Raw genomic sequence first — 18,822 nt, 5'->3', positions numbered from 1 at the left:
TGCAGGAGTTCACAACAGTGGACTGATACTGTTTAGAGCATTTGCTGAAAGTAGATCATGGATGCATGGTATGTCAATCCCATGTGATTCAAATGACCTTTTCCTTTGGGCCATCATGCCTTGCTTGGACTTGAGCTTTGAAATTGCTATATACTATTTTATAAGTAGTAGATGAAATCTAGACATTTAAAATTCAACCTAGGCTTCAGAAATGTGGATATAATGAATTTCAGCTATTCTTCATAAAGAACCAAGTAATTTATCTAGAAGACAGGTTCAGGGCATAGCATCACTTCAGATTTTTAGATCATGAAAGTGGTCACAGATGTTCTACAACTTTACGTGAGATTTTCTATTTCAAGAGAATTTAGAAATTTGGACTTATAGTTTATTTAAAATTTATATTTAAATGCATTAAGCTATTTTGGGGTTGAGAAAAATTATGTTGTGAGGTAAACTGCATCGAAAGTATTTATTAAAAGTTCACTGCTCCTACTGATGAACTTGTATTTATTAGAGGCTGAGGTAGAGCATCAATTTAGACATTGAAATGTAAAATGAAAGACTTGGAAATTTTTTCAGGAGTTTGTTTCCAAATGTAAGATTTCCCAAATCACAACAGTAGCATTTAAAATTAATGTAGGCCATATATCAAGGAGAAAACAACAATCTACCATTTATCTTAGTCAATTTAAATACATCATAGTTTAACTTGTGTTCTGAATTATTTACCTTTCCTAAGAAGCTGAATTATTATTTCTCTTTTAAAACATACCTCTTCACTATAAAGGATAAACAACCTTTTTGTAGTTTATCGAGAGAGAAATGCAAGCTAAATGATATTAAAGGAGATATAAAATGGGCATCATCTACATATAAATTGGCTTTGGGACCTCAGGGAAACATGGATTTCGCATATATTATGTTAAGATCTTATCATAGTGCCTAATGGATTAGATTTTATTAAGTGCAATACAATCAACTTGCTTTTCTTAGCAGAAAGAATCTTGAAGTGAGCTAGGCAATTAATTACAGAAACTTCAGTTCCTTCATAACACAGTTATAAAAATAATGACCTGCGATTCATATGCACATACAGTAGAAGTTTTACCATCCAGCATGCTTTGAAAATGGATGTGCCAGTTAGTGAAAAGTCTGATAGCTAAGAGTCTGGCCTTCCCGGAAGGGAACATTACATATATTACGGAGGGGTCAAATAAGGTCAGAAAGCCTGGAAGCTGTGTAAGGTTGGAAGAGGACTGTTTGATGATCATATTAGAAAATAATTGGTTGCAGACAACTCAGTGATTTACCGTCAGTTAATGCTGTTTGCTGATTTGATCAGTAGAGATTTCACCCATGTCAGTCAGAATACATCCAAAGGAGGGAGAGAGATGTGCTTTGGCCAAGGTAAACTTTGCAGCATTATCTCTGAGTGTGATAGATCTGGAAGAAATGCTGGCATTAATATTTAGTAGTGCTATCTCTACTAAAACAGGAGCATTGCACTACCAGACAGGGGGCTAAAACAGGAGCACTGCAAACTTAATTTTTTGTCCACCGGAAAAAAAAAATCTAGTTTCACTTTTCTTCATCATATCAATTTAATAAAAATACAATTTCCTTCCCTTACTGCTCCAATAAAACTAAAATGTCACTGCTATTGTAATAATACCAAAGCATCTAAACTTTAAAAACTTCTGAAGTGCAGGAAAAATAAAAGTGGGAAGGTAAAATCCATTAATTAGGGCTTTCAACTGTTAGAAAAGCATTCTTAAATAAACCATCTCAAGCATATCTTGCATTGTATTTCAGCCTTGCACTGTGAAGAATAACATAAATTGTGAACAGGTTTACTGTTGTGTTGAGAGTCCCTTAGCTGGTGGGATGTTTACCAATTGATTTGAAGAAGGTTGTGAATTCTTGTGCTATTTACTATCAACAAACGTCTATTTCAAATAAGAAAGAACTGGGAACTGGTATGAAGGCTTTCAAACACTCTGAAGAGACTTATTACCTTTCATTATGAGCCATGCTTTAGAAAAAAAAGTATTGATTTCCTGGAAGACTCTACTAATGAGGTCCTATGCTACTGAAGTTTTATTTCTAAAAGATGTGAGGTTCTTGCAGGTTTTGGTTAGGATATGGTCTGGTAGGGGGGCTTTAGCTTTCTTATTGGGTTGAGTTTTGATATTCACAAATTTTAAGAGAATATTCTTATAAGTCAGTCCAATACGAAAGAAAATGAAAAGAAAATATGGCTCCCATTTTTACCTTAGAAAGGTTTTTTTTTTAGTTATTTTTTTAAGTGCTCTCAGGGGGTCAAGCACTATTGTAAGCATTGAGGTAGATACACGTTAATCAGGCCCGATACAGTCCCTGTCTCACGAGAAGCTCAGAGTCTAAGTAGGAAAGAAGACAGGTATTGAATTCCTCTTTAGCAGTTGAGAAAACTGAGGCATAGAGAAGTTAAATGACTTGCCCAAGGTTACACAGTAGGCAGGTGTTAGTGTTTGGATTAGGATCCAGGTCCTACGGCTCCCAAGCTTATGCTTTATCTAGTAGGCCACACTGCTTCAAAGCCCTCAAGAAGATAACAATATAGCAGGGAGACAGTGAAATAAATTATATATTCAAGTATAAAGATATGTAGGCAAGTCCTATGGGCGTTTTTTTTTACGGTATTTGTTAAGCCCTTACTATGTGTCAGGCAATTTACTAAGCAAGGGGGTAGATACAAGAAAAGAGAAGCACTGTGGCTTAGAGGAAAGAGCCCGGGCTTGGGAGTCAGGTCATGGGTTCTAATCGTGGCTCCAACACTTGTCAGCTGTGTGACTTTGGCCAATCACTTAACTTCTCTGTGTCTCAATTACCTCATCTGTAAAATGGGGATTAAGACTGTGAGCCCCACTTGAGACAACCTGATTATCTTGTATCTTCCCCAGCCCTTAAAACAGTGCTTGGCATATAGTAAGTGCTTAACAAATACCACTATTATTATTATTACAAGCTAATCAGGTTGGACACAGTCCCTGCCCCATATGGGGCTCACAGTCTTAATATCCATTTTACAGATGAGGTAACTGAGGCACAGAGGAGTGAAGGGACTTGCCCAAAGTCACACAGCAGACAAGTGTCGGAGCACGGTTCTAACCCACGACCTTTTGACTCCCAGGCCCATACTCTATCCACTATGCCATGCTACTTCTCTGATCCCTCCACCATCATTACAGTCAAAGAGGGAACTGTAGAAAGATGGTCATAACCTTTCAGAGATCTCCTGAACACACCTTCATCCATTGGGGTTGAGCATTATCCTCTGCAGACTTCTATTTCCCTACTAGGAAAGTGTGTCAGGAAAAGTAAGACATCATAATCACCCAAGAAAATCTGGAAGAAGAATGAGTTTGAGAAAACCATAACCTGGAGCCAATTTTTGCTTGTCATTTCCATTTAATTTTCTTTCAGCTTTAGCTATTCACCCTTCTTGAAGTTAATTACATTTGTCCTTAATTGTAGAGTCTAACATAAAGATGGGGGTGTTGAGTTCATCCATTAATTCATCATTAAATTGAAACAGGCAGCCAGCCAGCCAGGGCAATCTCTAAAATGCATTCTATTCTCAGAGGATCTGGAAAGTTGATTCTAGGCATCAATAAGTCAAACAAACCCTGACTGAGACCTCAGCTTGTTCAAGGTGCTGTAGCAAACACAATGGAATGGTAGAAAATGAAGACATAACCCCAAGGTTCAGAGCAACTTATAAACAGGAGAGGAAAACAGGTCAGATGCAGATGGATTTTTGCATAGCTGAAAACAAGATTCTGGAATTCAATCAGATATCTGGGAATCTGTATTCAGCATTGGGAATTCATGTCCAAAACAGAAATGCTTATCTTCTCACTCAAGCCCTGACTTCCCCATGATGTTTCTATCACTGGAGACAGCAGCATCATCCTCCCTGTCACACAGGCTGGTAACCTTGGTGTTATCCTTGACTCGCCACTCTCTCATTCAATCCACATAGTCTCTCACCAAATCCTGTCAACTCAACTTTCAGAACATCACTAAGATCTGCCCTATCTTCTCTATTCAAACTTCAACCATGTTAATCTAAGCACTTATCCTATCCCATTTTAAATACTGCCTCAATCTCCTTGCTGATTTCCTTGCTTACTTTCTCTCCCCAAGCCAGTCCATACGTCACTCTGCTGCCTGGATCATTTTTCTACAGAAACGTTCAGGCCATGTTTCTCCCCTCCTCAAGAACCTCCAGAGGTTGCCCATCAACCTCCACATCAAACCAAAACTCCTTACCATTGGCTTTAAAGCACTCGGGCACCTTGCCCCCTTCTACCTTACCTCCCTTATTTTGTCAGCCCGCACTCATTGCTCCTCTGATGCCAAGCTCTTCAATGTACCTTGAACTCATTTATCGCTCCCGACCCTCTCACCTGGAACATCCTTCTTCTTCATATCTGACAATCACTCTCTTCATTCATTCAATTGAATTTATTGAGCATACAGTGTATGCAGAGCACTGCACTAAGCACTTGGGAGAGTACAATACAGCAATAAAGAAACACATTCCCTGCCCACAATGAGTTTACAATCTAGAGTCATTACAATAATATAAATAAATTTAAATATTAATATAAATATAATTAATATAAATAAATTACAGATATGTACATAAGTGCAATGGGGCTGGCACGGGGGTGGGGAGAAGAACAAATGGAACAACTCAGGGCAAAGCAGCAGGGAGTGAGAGAAGAGGAAAGGGACTCTCCTGACCTTCAAAGCCTTATTAAAAGCACATCTCATTCAAAAAGCCTTCCCTGACTAAGACCTCACTTTCTCTATTCCCACTTGCAAAAGCATCACCCTTGACCTAGGATTTGCACCCTTTAATTCACCCCTCCCTCAGCCTTCCCAGCACTTAAGCACATATCCATCATTATTTATTTTAATATCTGTCTTCCCCTCTAGACTATAAGCCCATCGTGAGCAGGGAATGTGTCTACCAACATTGAATATTGTTATATTCTTCCAAGCACTGAGTAACAGTGCTCTGCACACAGTAAGTGCTCAATAAATAGACTGGGAAATGAGAAATGTAGGATTTCAGAGTCTGGAATGGTTGGAATAGTTAGTCAATCTTATTTATTGGGAGATTACAATATAACAGACATGTTCCCTGCCCACAGTGAGCTTACAGTCTAGAGGTATCAGGCATCACTAATCTAGGAAAGATATTCATCAAATGTATATAATAATAATTGTATTTAAGTACTAATTATGTGCCAAGCACTGTTCTAAGTGATGGGGTAGATACAAAGTAATCAGGTTGTCCCACATGGGGCTCATAGTCTTATTACCCATTTTACAGATGAGGTAACTGAGGCACAGAGAAATTAAGTGACTTGCCCGAAGTCACGCAGTTAAGTGACAGACCCGGAATTAGAACCCACAACCTCTGACTCCCAAGCCCATGCTCTTTCCACATGCCTGACTATTCTTCCATGCTGTGTGCATGTATTTACATCTCATATTTCTGCAATGAGGCCCACAGGCCTGGGAGCCATTTTTATTTCTCTCTCTTTTGGCTGTGTCTTTCCCAATGGCTCTATTTTAAGAGAAGCTACATGTCGCTATTCAATATGTGCAAGGATGTTCTTCCCTCCCATGTCACCTTTGACACCATCAGGCATTTGTTACCATGCTCCTGAAGCAGCCTTCTGAGAATCATCACAAAATCAAAAAATAATGGGGGAAGAGGGAGTTGGGATGGAAGGTATGTTTGGGGTAAAAAAATAAAAATAAATTTACAGATTGTGAAAGCTGGAGGAAGAAAAAAATGAGGAAGCAATACAAACATAGGATGAAATATTAAGTGACTGTATAGATGAATATATATACAAAATATCCATGTGCATATGCATGTTGATACATTTGAAGTCCGAAAGTGCAAAGGGTGGGGATTGGTCTATGGCATCGGGGCATTTATGAATCAGGGAATGTTCAGCCACCACCAGGAGCTGTTTCTTTTCCTTGGATCCATGCTGTGAATTTGGAGGTGAAAGTGATACTCTACCCATGAGTTTTGGGCCCCTTCCACCTTTCTGTTGGTTTGGATATCACTAACAGCCCATCTGCCTGCTTCCTTCCATAAAAAATGGCACCTTAAAGTTCTACTTTGTTTCATGTTACTTCAGAGCTCCTTGGGTTAATTACCTACTATCTTAGGTGCATCTAAAGCCTAAAATCTGGTGTGCTTCATCTGTACTACATTTGTTTTCTGATTCAGTTGCATTATTTGAAAATGTGCTACAGTTATTAATGTAGAGGAAGTGCATTAATTGCTTGGCATACCAATTTATTTTTCCCAGTTGCGCTTATTGACCAGCTACTCCAGGATGGCTAGTAGGAGCTCTGATGAAATTTGTTGCTCTGCTTGATACATCTGAGTGGTTTCCTGTAGCATGGACAGAAAACACTATGGTTTCTGGTATCCAAGCCAATTCATCACTTCCAGGAGATCCATATGTGTTGATTTAATTCTAATTTTGCACAGCCCACTGTTACAGTGTTGAATTCCAATAAATGCTTCCTTTTAATTGATGAACACAAAGGAAACATGTTTGTTAGTCTCTCAATGTTGTTCTTCTGCACAATGGAAAGAGAAGGTGGATGAATGTAATAATCACATGTCTTGAGTAAAACCTGGTCTGTTCTCTGATGGTGTTGGTCTGAGGTTGTTTTTGATAGTGATTCACTGTGACAACTTCCAGAGCCTTGGTCTTTTGCTGACATCAAATGCTGTAGCAAAGTCAATGTACACACTAGAAAAGACTTGGTGTGACTTTCTGCAGGGTCATACAACAGACAGGTAGCAGAACCTGGATTAAAACCCATGTCTTCTGATCCCAGTCCTGTGCTCTTTCCACTACGCCCTGCTGCTTCTCTCTGCATATTTTCTTTCTATTCAACAAATGATGGCCTGTATTGACTCAGGCATCAAGAACTAATTTTGAGACAAGCTGAATTCCAAACTGGTTTTGAGCATGTTTTCCCTCTACAGAAGGAAAACGTATAGAACTTAGTTCTACTCATTTTTAGATGTAAATACCCAGTGGTCTTACATACTGTCCCAGTACACTAGTCCTTTAATATCCTTTTGTGATTAATCTTGCCAATGATAAGACTGTCTTCTTTGCTTGACAGTCACAGTTTATCTTTTCAGTAAATGCATTTTCTCCTTTGGAAAATTGACAAGGAGCACATTCCTTATAGCTAATGGCTGTTATCACTCTAGCTCTGCAGATGATAGATTCCCTCCTAAATACCCTCAAGGGTGATCTTTACTGTCAGTGCCTCCTCTGTTACTCTTATCCCCTGAATTTGGATATGGTTGCTAGAATTATCCCAGTGAAGCTGAAGAACTTTCCTGGCAACCATTCTGATAACGGTTGATATTGCTGGGATTATTCCTTGTTTACCATAGAAATATCGCTCAGGGAAGTAGGTTGTTTGCTTGTTGTGTCACATTGCTCTAGAACATGTAAGAACAGGGAGAGTGGGTGGGTGGGCAATTAGTCCAGTAAAGAGGGTCCATATTTAAAACATTGTTTTCCATCTCAAACATGAAACTGTGAAAGTGATCTCACAAGTTACATTTCAGAATTGCCCCTTGGATGTATTTATATTCCCAATGATTTGGAATGAGAATAGAGGAGAATACAGTCTAATTCCATGTTTCAATTTACTGCCAACCACTTGAGAAGCTAGTGATAGTCTGCTTCTTTCCTATTATTTTGTCAATACATTTCCACAACCCTAAAAAATTCTTGAAAATATCCATTATGCATGATGAAATGTCACCTCCTTTAATAATCTCTAACATTTCAGACTCACAAATATTTATTCATGGCCATTCTGGAGGATAGCATATGGGTTTTCAAAGAAAAGTGTATGGGATCACTCATGCAGCAAATATTGCACTTCATCACAGCACAGAAAGGGTCATCGCATGCTCTTGGGAAAAGTCACTGAATGTTCTTGATAATCTTTGAAAGCCTCAAAGCAAACTTTCATAGGTAACAGTGATATCTTTGCTTTAAAGACTAGTCTATCTATTTTAGTAAACTCCTGAAAAGCCAGGTAGAAGATTTTCCATTTGCTCTATTCAGTGACATTATACCAGCCAGATTATTTTCACTCCTGGAATCATTGGTTTTTGCACTGATGATGACCTTGGGGAGTCTTAAAATGCATCAACGAAGTTGTTGTGTAGGAATGGCAGATAGAAACCAGGGCCACAGACGGCAGGATATGGCATGAAGTGAGATTCTTTTTTCAATATGTACATGTGGAAAGGATGGTGAGAAAGTTGTTTTTTCAACCACATCTCACACATCTTAATGTCACCTTCCCATGCCAAAGAACAAATCCGTACGTCTCCCCTCCTCCCCCCCTCTGTGAAGAAACTTTGGTGTGGGATATGTCATGGAGATAGGTTAGAAGCAGTTGATCAGAAAGATAGAAGCTTAGTGGAAATTTGGAGCTGATGCACATTCTCTCTTCTTGGCTAAAAGATTACGGCTGGGGAAATTTTTACCAGACTTCTGATAGATGATAGAGGGTGATGATGGAGACTCCCTTTGAAAAGATAATAGGTAGGGGATGATAGAATCTGAGCATTTTGTGCTCTGATCGATGCACTAATTAAAGATTAGATACAGGAGAAGGCAGAGTAGTGGTATTTATTGAGCATATACTATGTACTGCAGCCCTATTTGCTTTCTTGTTCGTTGTATCTGTGCCTTGATGGGAATAGGATGGGGAGGCACAATAATAATAATTATGGTATTTGTTAAGCGCTTACTATGTGCCGAGCACTGTTCTAAGTGCTTGGGGTAGATACAAAATAATCTAGTTGCCCCACAAGGGGCTCACTGTCTTAACCTCCATTTTACAGATGAGGTAACTGATGAGTTAAGTGGCTTGCTCAAGGTCACACAGCAGACAAGTGGCAGAGCCAGGATTAGAACCCATGTCCTCCGACTCCCAAGCCCATGCTCTTTCCACTGAGCCACGCTGCTTCTCAAGAGACCTTACGGTGCTGCACAGAGCAACTAGCCACATATCAGGGATTTCTTGGTGTAGGTTTTCGTCCATGAAGTCTGAAGACCAAGGCTCATTCCATCATCATGGATGAGAGACTGTCATCGTGAGAAGAACTGTGGCTTATTAGAAGGAGCATAGACCTGGGATTCAGAGAAACTGGGTTCTGAACCCAGCTCTGCCACTTGCCTGCTCTGTGACCTTATGTAAAATCACTTCATTTCTCTGTGTCTCGGTTTCCTCATTTGTATAATGGGGATTTAATCCCTAGTCTTCCTCCTCCTTAGAGTGTGAGCCCCCTGTGGGATGGGGCTGTGTCCAGTCTGATCATTTTGTATCTACCCCAAGGCTTAGAACCGTGCTTGGCACACAGTAAGCCCTTAAATCGATCACTGGTGTTTATTGAGCACTTACTGTGTCCAGAGCATTACACTAGGCATTTGGGAGAGTACAAAAGAGTTCATAAACACATCCCCTGCCCACAGGGTGCTTAGTCTAGAGGAGACAGACATTGTCTTTTTATTATTATCATCTCATTATCATTCAGTACTTGGGTAAAGTATGAGAACATCAGATCATACCAGTAGCATCTACGAAGTACAAACTTTTGTAAAGCATAGTTATTGGCAAAATGTAGTGAGTAAAATAATTTACATTTACACCTGAGCTAATTCTTTATTTTGAAGGTGCAGAAACTCCAAAATGAATCCAGAGTCAGACTTTGGTTCACCAGGTTTGACTTTCACTTTATGGCCTGTTTTTAGAACTGCATGTTTGGGCTTGAGCAAAAGATGGTCATAAATGATTGAGGTGGTTGCCGTCTTTAGCAGTAGGGCAAACTGTCATAAATCTCAGCCATTTCATTCTTTTTTGGACAATAACTGCTTTTTAGCAAAAATTCTTTGACATCTGATCAGAAATGGGGAAAACAGCAGGATAATGAGTATAGAGTTCCAAGTTAATTGTACCTAATTTGTGCTGGGGAACATGGATATTGCTTCTGCATGCAATTTGATCTTAACTGAACTTTAGTAAATCTAAGCACAGCATCCAAATGGAAATAATATTGTAATCTATTCATTAACAACATGCCAATTTTGGGAAGGCCTTTAGGCATGTGTTCAAAACGTAATGTAATAATCAAATTAAGCTGATGAAAGCAAAACAGCCCTGTCGAAGAGACTTTGGAGTGTGAGACCAAAAGGAATTTATAGAATCTACTGTCAATTGATTTGTCTCATCTCTTCATTACTTTTATTTGCCACACCCTCAACCTGACCGCACTTAGGTATATACTGATAAATTACATGTTATATAACATTTATATTAATGTCTGTCTCCCCCTCTAGGCTGTAAACTTGTGGGCAGGGAACATGTCTTTCAACTGTGTTGTACTCTCCCAAGTGCTTAGATTAGAACTCTGCCCACAGTATGAGAGTCAAGATTAGAACCCAGGTCGTATAGTTCCCTAGACTGTATGGTTATTATGGCAGGAAATGTGTCTGTTTATTGTTTTATTGTACTCTCCCAAGCACTTAGTACAGTGCTCTGCACACCGTAAGCACTCCATAAATATGATTGACTGAAGACTGAATAAGTACTACTGAGGATGATAGCTGGATTGTAAAATGCTGGAGGATAATCAGGTTTATTAGAGTGTACTCTCCCAAGCACTAACATTTGCCCTCTGCACACAGTAGGCATTCAGTAGATACCTCTGATCGGTAAGAAGCTTCTGGCAGGTGGAAAAATTGAGAAACAGAACCTGTTTCTCTTGATTGCTTTGAATCAGTTATTAAATTCATTCCAAATTTGGAAAAATATACTGCAGAATCTTTTCTGCTATGGTAGTTTTCAATCAATTAATCAATAGTATTTTTTGAGCACTTATTGGGCACCTAGAACTGCTCTCAAACAGAGAGAGACAAATAAAAAAATAATCTATAGACATACCACTAGAATGGACAAATGGGAATATAGATGAACAAGTGTTTGAATAGTTGTGTACATGTCAGATTGTACACAAGTACTAAATGTAGGTATGAGTATCCAAGTGTGCATTTGGCATACAAGTACTCAGGGATATGACCTGAAGAGAAGAAAAATCAATCAAGGAGACCTAATGGGAGAGATGTGAGACCTGTAAATGTGCACACAAAACATGTTTTATATTGATAGCATCTTTAGTTGATCTCTGGATACGTGGGGACCACAGTCATAATCTGGACTTGGCCGGTTTTGGTTCCTCTTATGGAGTGTACTTGTTCACCCTGACCTGGAAAATATTGAAAGCCTTTATAGTCTTATTCAAGGTTGTTTTTCATCTTCTCATTATTTTGCTTCTATTTTAAATCATGTACGGCTGCCAAGACATTTTACATTACAGCTAGATGTTAAACCCATTATTGCAACTAGGTCAAAGGGTGTGACCTCCAACTAGATCATGGAATTGGAATTTAAGAGGAGGAAAACCTTGGGCAAAATTTGAACCGTTTCCTGCACTATAATCTTTTTCACAAAAATGTATCTTTCCTCTTCCCATTCGTGCTAAATTCTTTGTCATGCCAATTGGAAAACATAATACAATAAACTACAGAGAAATAAAGTTCTTTAGTAATGAATTCTTCTGTTGAAAGAAAAGAAAAACAGCATAGAATTAATCTATTCTCCTGGCAATTGTAAGACCACAATATAATGAAAACAGAATCGGGAACAAAATATATTCATTCCTGAGACAAAGATTGAAATGAAAACGGAAAATGGTAGGAAATTAGCCTAGTCTTAGAATCCTCAGGCTGTCATCTGAGGACTCCCCTCTGATGCCATTCATGAGAAATAAGTAGAATCTAAGCCCTATTTGTAATGCTGATGTATTTTTTTATCCCTCAAAGTTGAGGATTTTATCAGAGTTTCAACTCTGTGGTAAATAAAGATAGCTTTGATCTTCTGGAGACTTTCATTTGGTGAGGATTTTGTCATTCTGGTCCTACCAGAGAACAAGAGTTAATTACTGTAGGTTTGGTGGCATAGTAAAGGAAGCTCAGAATTTGGGATGGTGTTCCTATCGGCATTTCAACTGCAATGACCTTGATGAAGTATGACATTCCATAAAGTTATTCTTTTTAATTTACTTCCATACTCTTTTTCAGTAAAACTGCTCCAAGGCACTGTTCAGAACAGAGGATGAAGGAGTGAAAATTTTTATGGTGAAAGAGGGAATTAGGCATAAAATCTGGAAGTAGGACAGAGGCAGTATGGCCTAGTGGAAAGAGAACAGGTCTAGGAATCAGGAGGCTTGAATTCTAATCCTAGCTCTGCCTCTGGCCTGCTCTGTGACCACGGGCAAGTTGCTTCAATCTCTCTATGCCTCTGTTACCTAATGTTTAAAAAGGGGATAAGATATTTGTTCTCCCCCTTCTTTGACTGTAGATTCCAGGGAGATATCTGCCCAGAGAGAGGCATATAATACATGTTTAATCAATACCACAATTATAATTGATACAATTATAAAATACATATTCTCTTGAAATTGAAAAATGAAATAGTGAATGGAAGTGATAGAAATTCATGTTGAAGTTAATTCATATAGAAATATATGAACACTGGCCAATACACTCCGTCCCTATAGCTCCAGTTTATTCACTAAAACCTGATCTCATCTATCTCGCCACCAACACCTTTCCCTCATCTTCTCCCTAGCCTGGAAATCCCTCTCCCTCCATATACGCCAGACCACCATGCTCTCCACTTTCAAAGCATAATTTAGGTCACATCTCCTCCAAGAGGTCTTTCCCTATTAAGCCCTCTTTTCCCCACTTACTCACTCTTCTGCATCATCTCGGCACTTGGTTGGATGTGACCTTTGGCTGTCTGATATTTACCCCTGCTCCACAGCACTTATGTACATATATTTAAATTATACATTATAAATTATACAGATATCTGTCTTCCCCTCAAGACTGTAAACTCATGGACAGGAAACATGTCTGCTAATTTTGTTATGTGCTCGCCCAAGCACTTAATATGGTGCTCTACTCATAATAAGTGCTCAGTAAAGATTGATTGGTTTTCTATAGGGCAAAATACATGGAAAACATGAAATAGCAACTAATTCAGGACTTCTACTTTACCTTTTATTTGAATAACTGATTGCTATTTTTTCTCATTAATCAATGTGGTATCAATTAAGGGTTAACTGTAAGCAAATAACTGCACTTGGGAGAACCCAATACAAAAGAGTTGGAAGATGTGACCCCTGCTGTCAAGGATTTCTATAAACACCTTTGAGAATTTGAAGGGATATGTTTTCAAAACTACAAAAGATGACAAATTATTGTTCATCATCCCTGGTAAAATGCTTTAACTAGTTTTAGTCTTAAAAAATAGATTAGTCACTGAGTTTTTAAAATTTTCCAGATATTTCTCATCACACCACTCTTGGGTTTTTTTTAAACTTTAACATTTTCCTCCACTTGTATTTCTGTATATCTTATCTGCTTTCCCTGTCAAGCTCAATAATAATGAGTTTCAAAACAGCTGACATTTTTACAGCCCAACAAATTGTGATTTTGCAGAAAGAGAAAGGGTGGAGGGGAAGTCAGTTGTTTTCAATAAACACTACAGTGAGTCAAGCAAAAACGATTCAGAAAGACTGCTTCAGCCTCTAAGTCAAATCTGTCCTGAATGTAGATAAAGCAAAGATCTGTGTTTAGGTAATTAACTCAATAGAGATAACTTTTTTGTGCCCTAAAAAGAGGCTTTCAACTGATAAATTTGAAAACACAATTTGACATACTTATTTCTGCTCTGGGCAAGGGCAGTTTTTGTCACTGTGGAGATAAGGAAGGGGAAAAAATCTTCAATTCACCTGACTTCAATGAGGCATATACACTGTCTGCTCATTTCGACACCATCAATGAGAGATGTGACTTTGGATCATTCCACAGGGGTTTTCCCCATAATAAGGAACGTTTCATTGAGGTCTGATCTAACATTGATGATTGTATTATCCAGAAATGCTCTAAAGAAAGAAAACATTTACCCCTCAAGCTAGTAATGTAGAATCATAATGTAGAGAAGCATGGCCTAGAGGATAGAGCATGGTCCTGTCAGTCAGAAAGATCTGGGTTCTAATCCCAGCTCTGCTAACTTTCTGCTGTGTGACATTGGGCAAGTCACTTCTCTGTGCCTAGTTCCCTCAACTGTGAAGTGGGGTTTAAGATTGTGAGCCCCATGTGGGACAGGGACTGTATCCAACCTGATTTGATTGTATGCATCCCAGAGCTTAGTGAAGTGCCTGACATATAGTAAGCACTCAACAAATACCCCCCACCTCCCCCACCCCCCGTTCCCAGTTAATTTGAGAGACTCACATTGGAAACCAGTCTTATTGACCCTTTCTCATGAATGGAAATCTCATCAATCCAAGCCATAGTTATAATCTCTGAAGAGGTTCATTAGAGTCTCATTGACTTCCATTTGACTTCCAATTCAAGTGCTCAGTACAGTGCTCTGCACAAAGTAAGTGCAGATTGAATACGATTGAATGAATGGAGTGAGATTCTTCCAGTTTAGTGGGTACATTTATTATCTGTTTGCTGACCTTGCTGAGTTCACATTAGAATGATAGTAAAATATTCCTAAAGATTGAGGAAATGGTGGAGATGAAATTACTTTAAAAATACTGACATATGATAATTTGTTTATGAAAGAAAAATTAAATGGTCATTATTCTGATTTCTAGTTCCAATATATTTTAATATAAGGAATCAAAGTACTTTTAGTCATGGCATTTCATTTAGCCTTATGAAATTACCAAATGCACATCACAATATACCAAAGACTGAAAATGCTGAAATGTATTTTGCACTTTAGGAACTATGCAGTTAGCCAGAAAGTTTTGATTTTATAATAGCTTCAGAGTGGTAAACTGGGCATGATGGGAAGTAAATTTGTATTTACAGAAGATCCAGTTACTACTTTAAAAATTGGTGTCAAGCACTTACTATATTCCAGACACTGTACTAAGCATTGGGATAGATACAAGCTAATTAAATTGGACACAGTTCATATCCCATGTGAGCTCTCAGTCTTAATCCCCATTTTACAGAGAAGGTAACTGAGGCAAAGAGAAGTGAAGTGACTTGCTGAGGGTCACATAGCAGACAAGTGTTGGTGCACAGATTAGAACTCAGGTCCTTCTGACTCTCAGGCCAGCGCTTTATCCATTAGGCAACAGTGCTTCTCAGTTGTTTGGGTTTCCTGCTGTCGCTCATTCTCCTGAACAACTGAAGAGTTCAGGTCTTACAAGCCGATAACCTCTGATTCCCAGAGCAGTGTTTTTTCCACTGGACTAACAGCAAGTAGACAATGAGAAAACTAAGGCATGAAAAGTGGGGAAGTAGCACGACCTAGTGATTAAAGCATGGGCCTCAGAGCCAGAGAACCTGGGTTCTAATCCCAGCTCTGCCACCTGCCTGCTGTGTGACCTTGGAGAAGTCAGTTTTCTCTTCTGATCCTCAATTTCCTCAACTACAAAATGGGGATTCAATACCTGTTCTCCTTCCTACTTAGACTGTGACCCCTGTGTGGGACAGGAACTGCATCCTACCTGGTTAACTTGTATTTATGCAGCACTTAGAACAGTGCTTCATATGTGGAAAGCATTTAACAAATCCCATAAAACAAAGTTAAGTGGTGTAGCAAATCCAGCATCAGTATCGAGGTCTTGCTTTGTCTATGCTGTTGGGTTGTTTCTGACCCACAGAAACTTCATAGACACATCTCTCTCAGAGTGCCCCAACTCCATCCGAAATTGTTTTGCTAGTGGATCCATAGACTATATGGAAGTGGTTTACAATTGCTGCTTTCTGCACAGTAAACTAGAGTCTCTGCCCTTGACTCTCTCTCTCATGCCGCTGCTGACCTGTGTAGTTGAGTTTTGACTTGTAGCAGATTGTCTTCCACTCGCTAGCCACTGCCCAAGCTAGGAATGGAATGGGTATGCCTCTGCTTGTCTCCTCCTCCTGTAGCCAAGACTGGTAGAGTACTGGAAACTCTCCAAGTGTGATACTGAGAGGAGGAAGTATCAAGGTGTGCTAGGATCAAACTGGACCAACCAAGAGCCTATTTGGTCTCCTGTATCTATAAAAATCTATAAAAGCTTCCATTTAAAGGTACCCATAGATAACTGAATGCTATTACACAAATTGTTTGAGCATCATGCAAGAGGTGGAACAGTACAAGGTGCTTTAATGTTGTAAGGAATTGTAAGGAACAGGCTTATTACTCAACAAGCTCGTTCTGACTAGACCTCTCATTCCACCTAGACCTCCAGAACCATCCATTTAAAATAGATCAAATCTAGATTGCTTTAGTTTTCTGCCTCCATAGGCATGTTCTTACCGTGACTAACAAAGACCAGGGGCTCAAGGAAAAAATATTAATAGGTTTTGGGTAAATTAAAACATACTTCTCATGGAGGTATGACAATACAATACTATAGCATGACTCAGGTTTCTAAAATAAGGAACAAATAAGTAATGTAAAACAAATAAAAACAAGCCTTTATAGTGAGGAAAATACTCAAGTAAAATTTAAAGTGGTATATTACAATGTTACTCAATGGAAAGAGCTTTAGAATGTTCCTAGGTTATAGGCATTTGAAGTTATGTAATATAGACAGTTTATTTTCCCCTGGGTGTAAATCTTCACTAAAACGTGGTCGACCTGGTAGAGCTGAAAAGTGATGGCAACAACTTTCAAACAACAGATCATAGCAACTCGTAGTCACTGCATCGATCATTAAGGACATCGTTGCTCTAGAAGCAGCATATGCATGCTATCACATCCTTGCTCTAGTTGGAAAAATTCCAACCAGAAGTTGAGTTGCAAAGAGTGTTACACTTTTGGGTCAAGGCAGATTTTTCAAGTGGGATAAGCATCTCCAGTAGGAGACTCTAAATAAAAAGGCCGTTGCTGTCTGAATTGTTCAAGTTATTATAGAGGAAAGGGAATCTGACCCATGATTTATTGTCAACTAAGAAAAGCATAATAAATAAGTCTTTCAAAAAGCATTACTTTTTTTTTTCTTTGAATTAGATTTTCCAAGGACAAGCAACTATAAAGTAAAAATGTAATTCTACTATTCACCTGAGTCAACTCTCCAGCTTGTAACTATCTGCTCTACTCAGCGAGGTCAGTGAATCTTGCCTTCATTGATCATCTGGCCTTCATTGATCATCTGGCCCAGTGAAATGAGCTGCAGACTGGAAATCACGAGACCAGTGTTTTTGCCCATGTGACCTCAGGTAAATCACTTAATCTCCTTAGGTCTCCTTTTCCTCATCTCTGAAATGGGAATGCTTATTTCTCCCACATCTTTCTTTCCCCTTCACTTCAGGAGGTTGTTTTACTTTTGGAGAATAAACTCCAGGATCATTCTCTCTCCACGAGGCCATGTTATCTGCCACTACATTGGAGAGCTACATGGAAATCTTGTGTGTCCAGCATAGGAGTGTATATGTGCTAGTGGGGAGATGCCTCAGTTTTCAAGACTTTTGCAATAATGAATGGTCTGCTGAAGGCCAAAAGGATTTATTTCAATGGGAGTTCATTGAGTTTCATTTAAAATAGCTAAAATTCTGGTGCTGAAGTAGAAAGAGGGAGGATACCCCCACAAATGTCTCTCTTGGAAGGTAGATTACTAAAACAGACTGTCTCACAATCAGGTCTCCATACCCTTTGCCTTCCAGAAGACAGATCAGTCCTCCCCTTTTGCTACTTACATTTTTTTTCCAGGAACAATGTAAAAGGGAAGAATGACACAACTCTGGGTGTTCTGGGAAAGCCTATAGATATTAAATTTTTAGGCTTAAGGCTTTACCTGAAAGTGTTATCATGAGTGATTTAATCTGCTTCACTTTTTAGTTTTTCATTAAATTTCACAAGAGGAAAATTAAGTTTCTTTCTCCTAAATATATGCTTTACCTCCTTCTGATAAATGGATCGTTATCTCTCTGCTTGCTTGCCCACGTTTGACATAAAGTACTTTTAATGAAAATTTGTGTCACTAATGCTGGTCTGTGCAATACAAGATATTTGACTTCTAAGTTGACTGGAAATATGAAAGAAATTAGCAGATGTCACCTTCTACCAGAAATCTATAATCTAGGTATCCTTTGCGAACTAAAGAATTGATTTTCTGATGTTATCTTGGAAAAGGTGGGCATGTTTAAGCATATTTTTTGGCAAGAAAACAGTAAACTAATTGGATAAAGTCATTTAAGGTGTTAGATATATTATTTTGCTTTTATTTGCCTTTATGCTGTTTTGGTGTTAGATTTCATCTCTTTATACATCTATTTTTTAATGGTATTTCATTCAATCATATTGAGGGCTTAATATGTGCAGATCCCTGTACTAAGTGCTTGAAGCACCCTCTGCGCCAAGCATTGTACTAAATGTGGGGATAGATACGAACTAATTTGTTTGGACACAGTTTCTGTTCCACATAGGGGTCACAATCTTATTCCCCATTTTACAGGTGCGGTTACTGAGGCACAGAGAAGTTAAGTGACTTGTCCAGGTCACACAGAAATGTGTGGCAGAGCTAGGACTAGAACCCATGTCCTTCTGACTTCCAATCCTGTACTCTATCCACTAGGCAATGCTGCTTCTCTATTGCCTATAGGTCTTTTG

General features: G+C 38.8%; 1 long non-coding RNA gene and 1 other non-coding gene across 2 annotated transcripts in view; one reads left to right on the top strand and one right to left on the bottom strand.

Annotated features, from left to right (window-relative positions):
- The window catches only part of LOC114805723, a 137,830-nt gene that overhangs the window by 86,625 nt on the left and 32,383 nt on the right, over positions 1-18,822 (top strand). The window contains exon 3 of the long non-coding RNA XR_003753751.2: positions 17,224-17,432. This is a non-coding gene — a long non-coding RNA (uncharacterized LOC114805723). The remainder of the gene's footprint in view (positions 1-17,223; positions 17,433-18,822) is intronic.
- Positions 16,067-16,204, bottom strand: LOC114805761. The gene has a single exon (XR_003753785.1). It is a non-coding gene; the product is annotated as a small nucleolar RNA SNORA7 (small nucleolar RNA).

Source organism: Ornithorhynchus anatinus, chromosome 19 (assembly GCF_004115215.2).
Source record: "Ornithorhynchus anatinus isolate Pmale09 chromosome 19, mOrnAna1.pri.v4, whole genome shotgun sequence".
In the NCBI taxonomy this organism is placed as follows: domain Eukaryota; kingdom Metazoa; phylum Chordata; class Mammalia; order Monotremata; family Ornithorhynchidae; genus Ornithorhynchus; species Ornithorhynchus anatinus.
The sequence above is the reverse complement of the archived record's forward strand: the minus strand, read 5'-3'. Positions and strand labels throughout refer to the sequence as shown.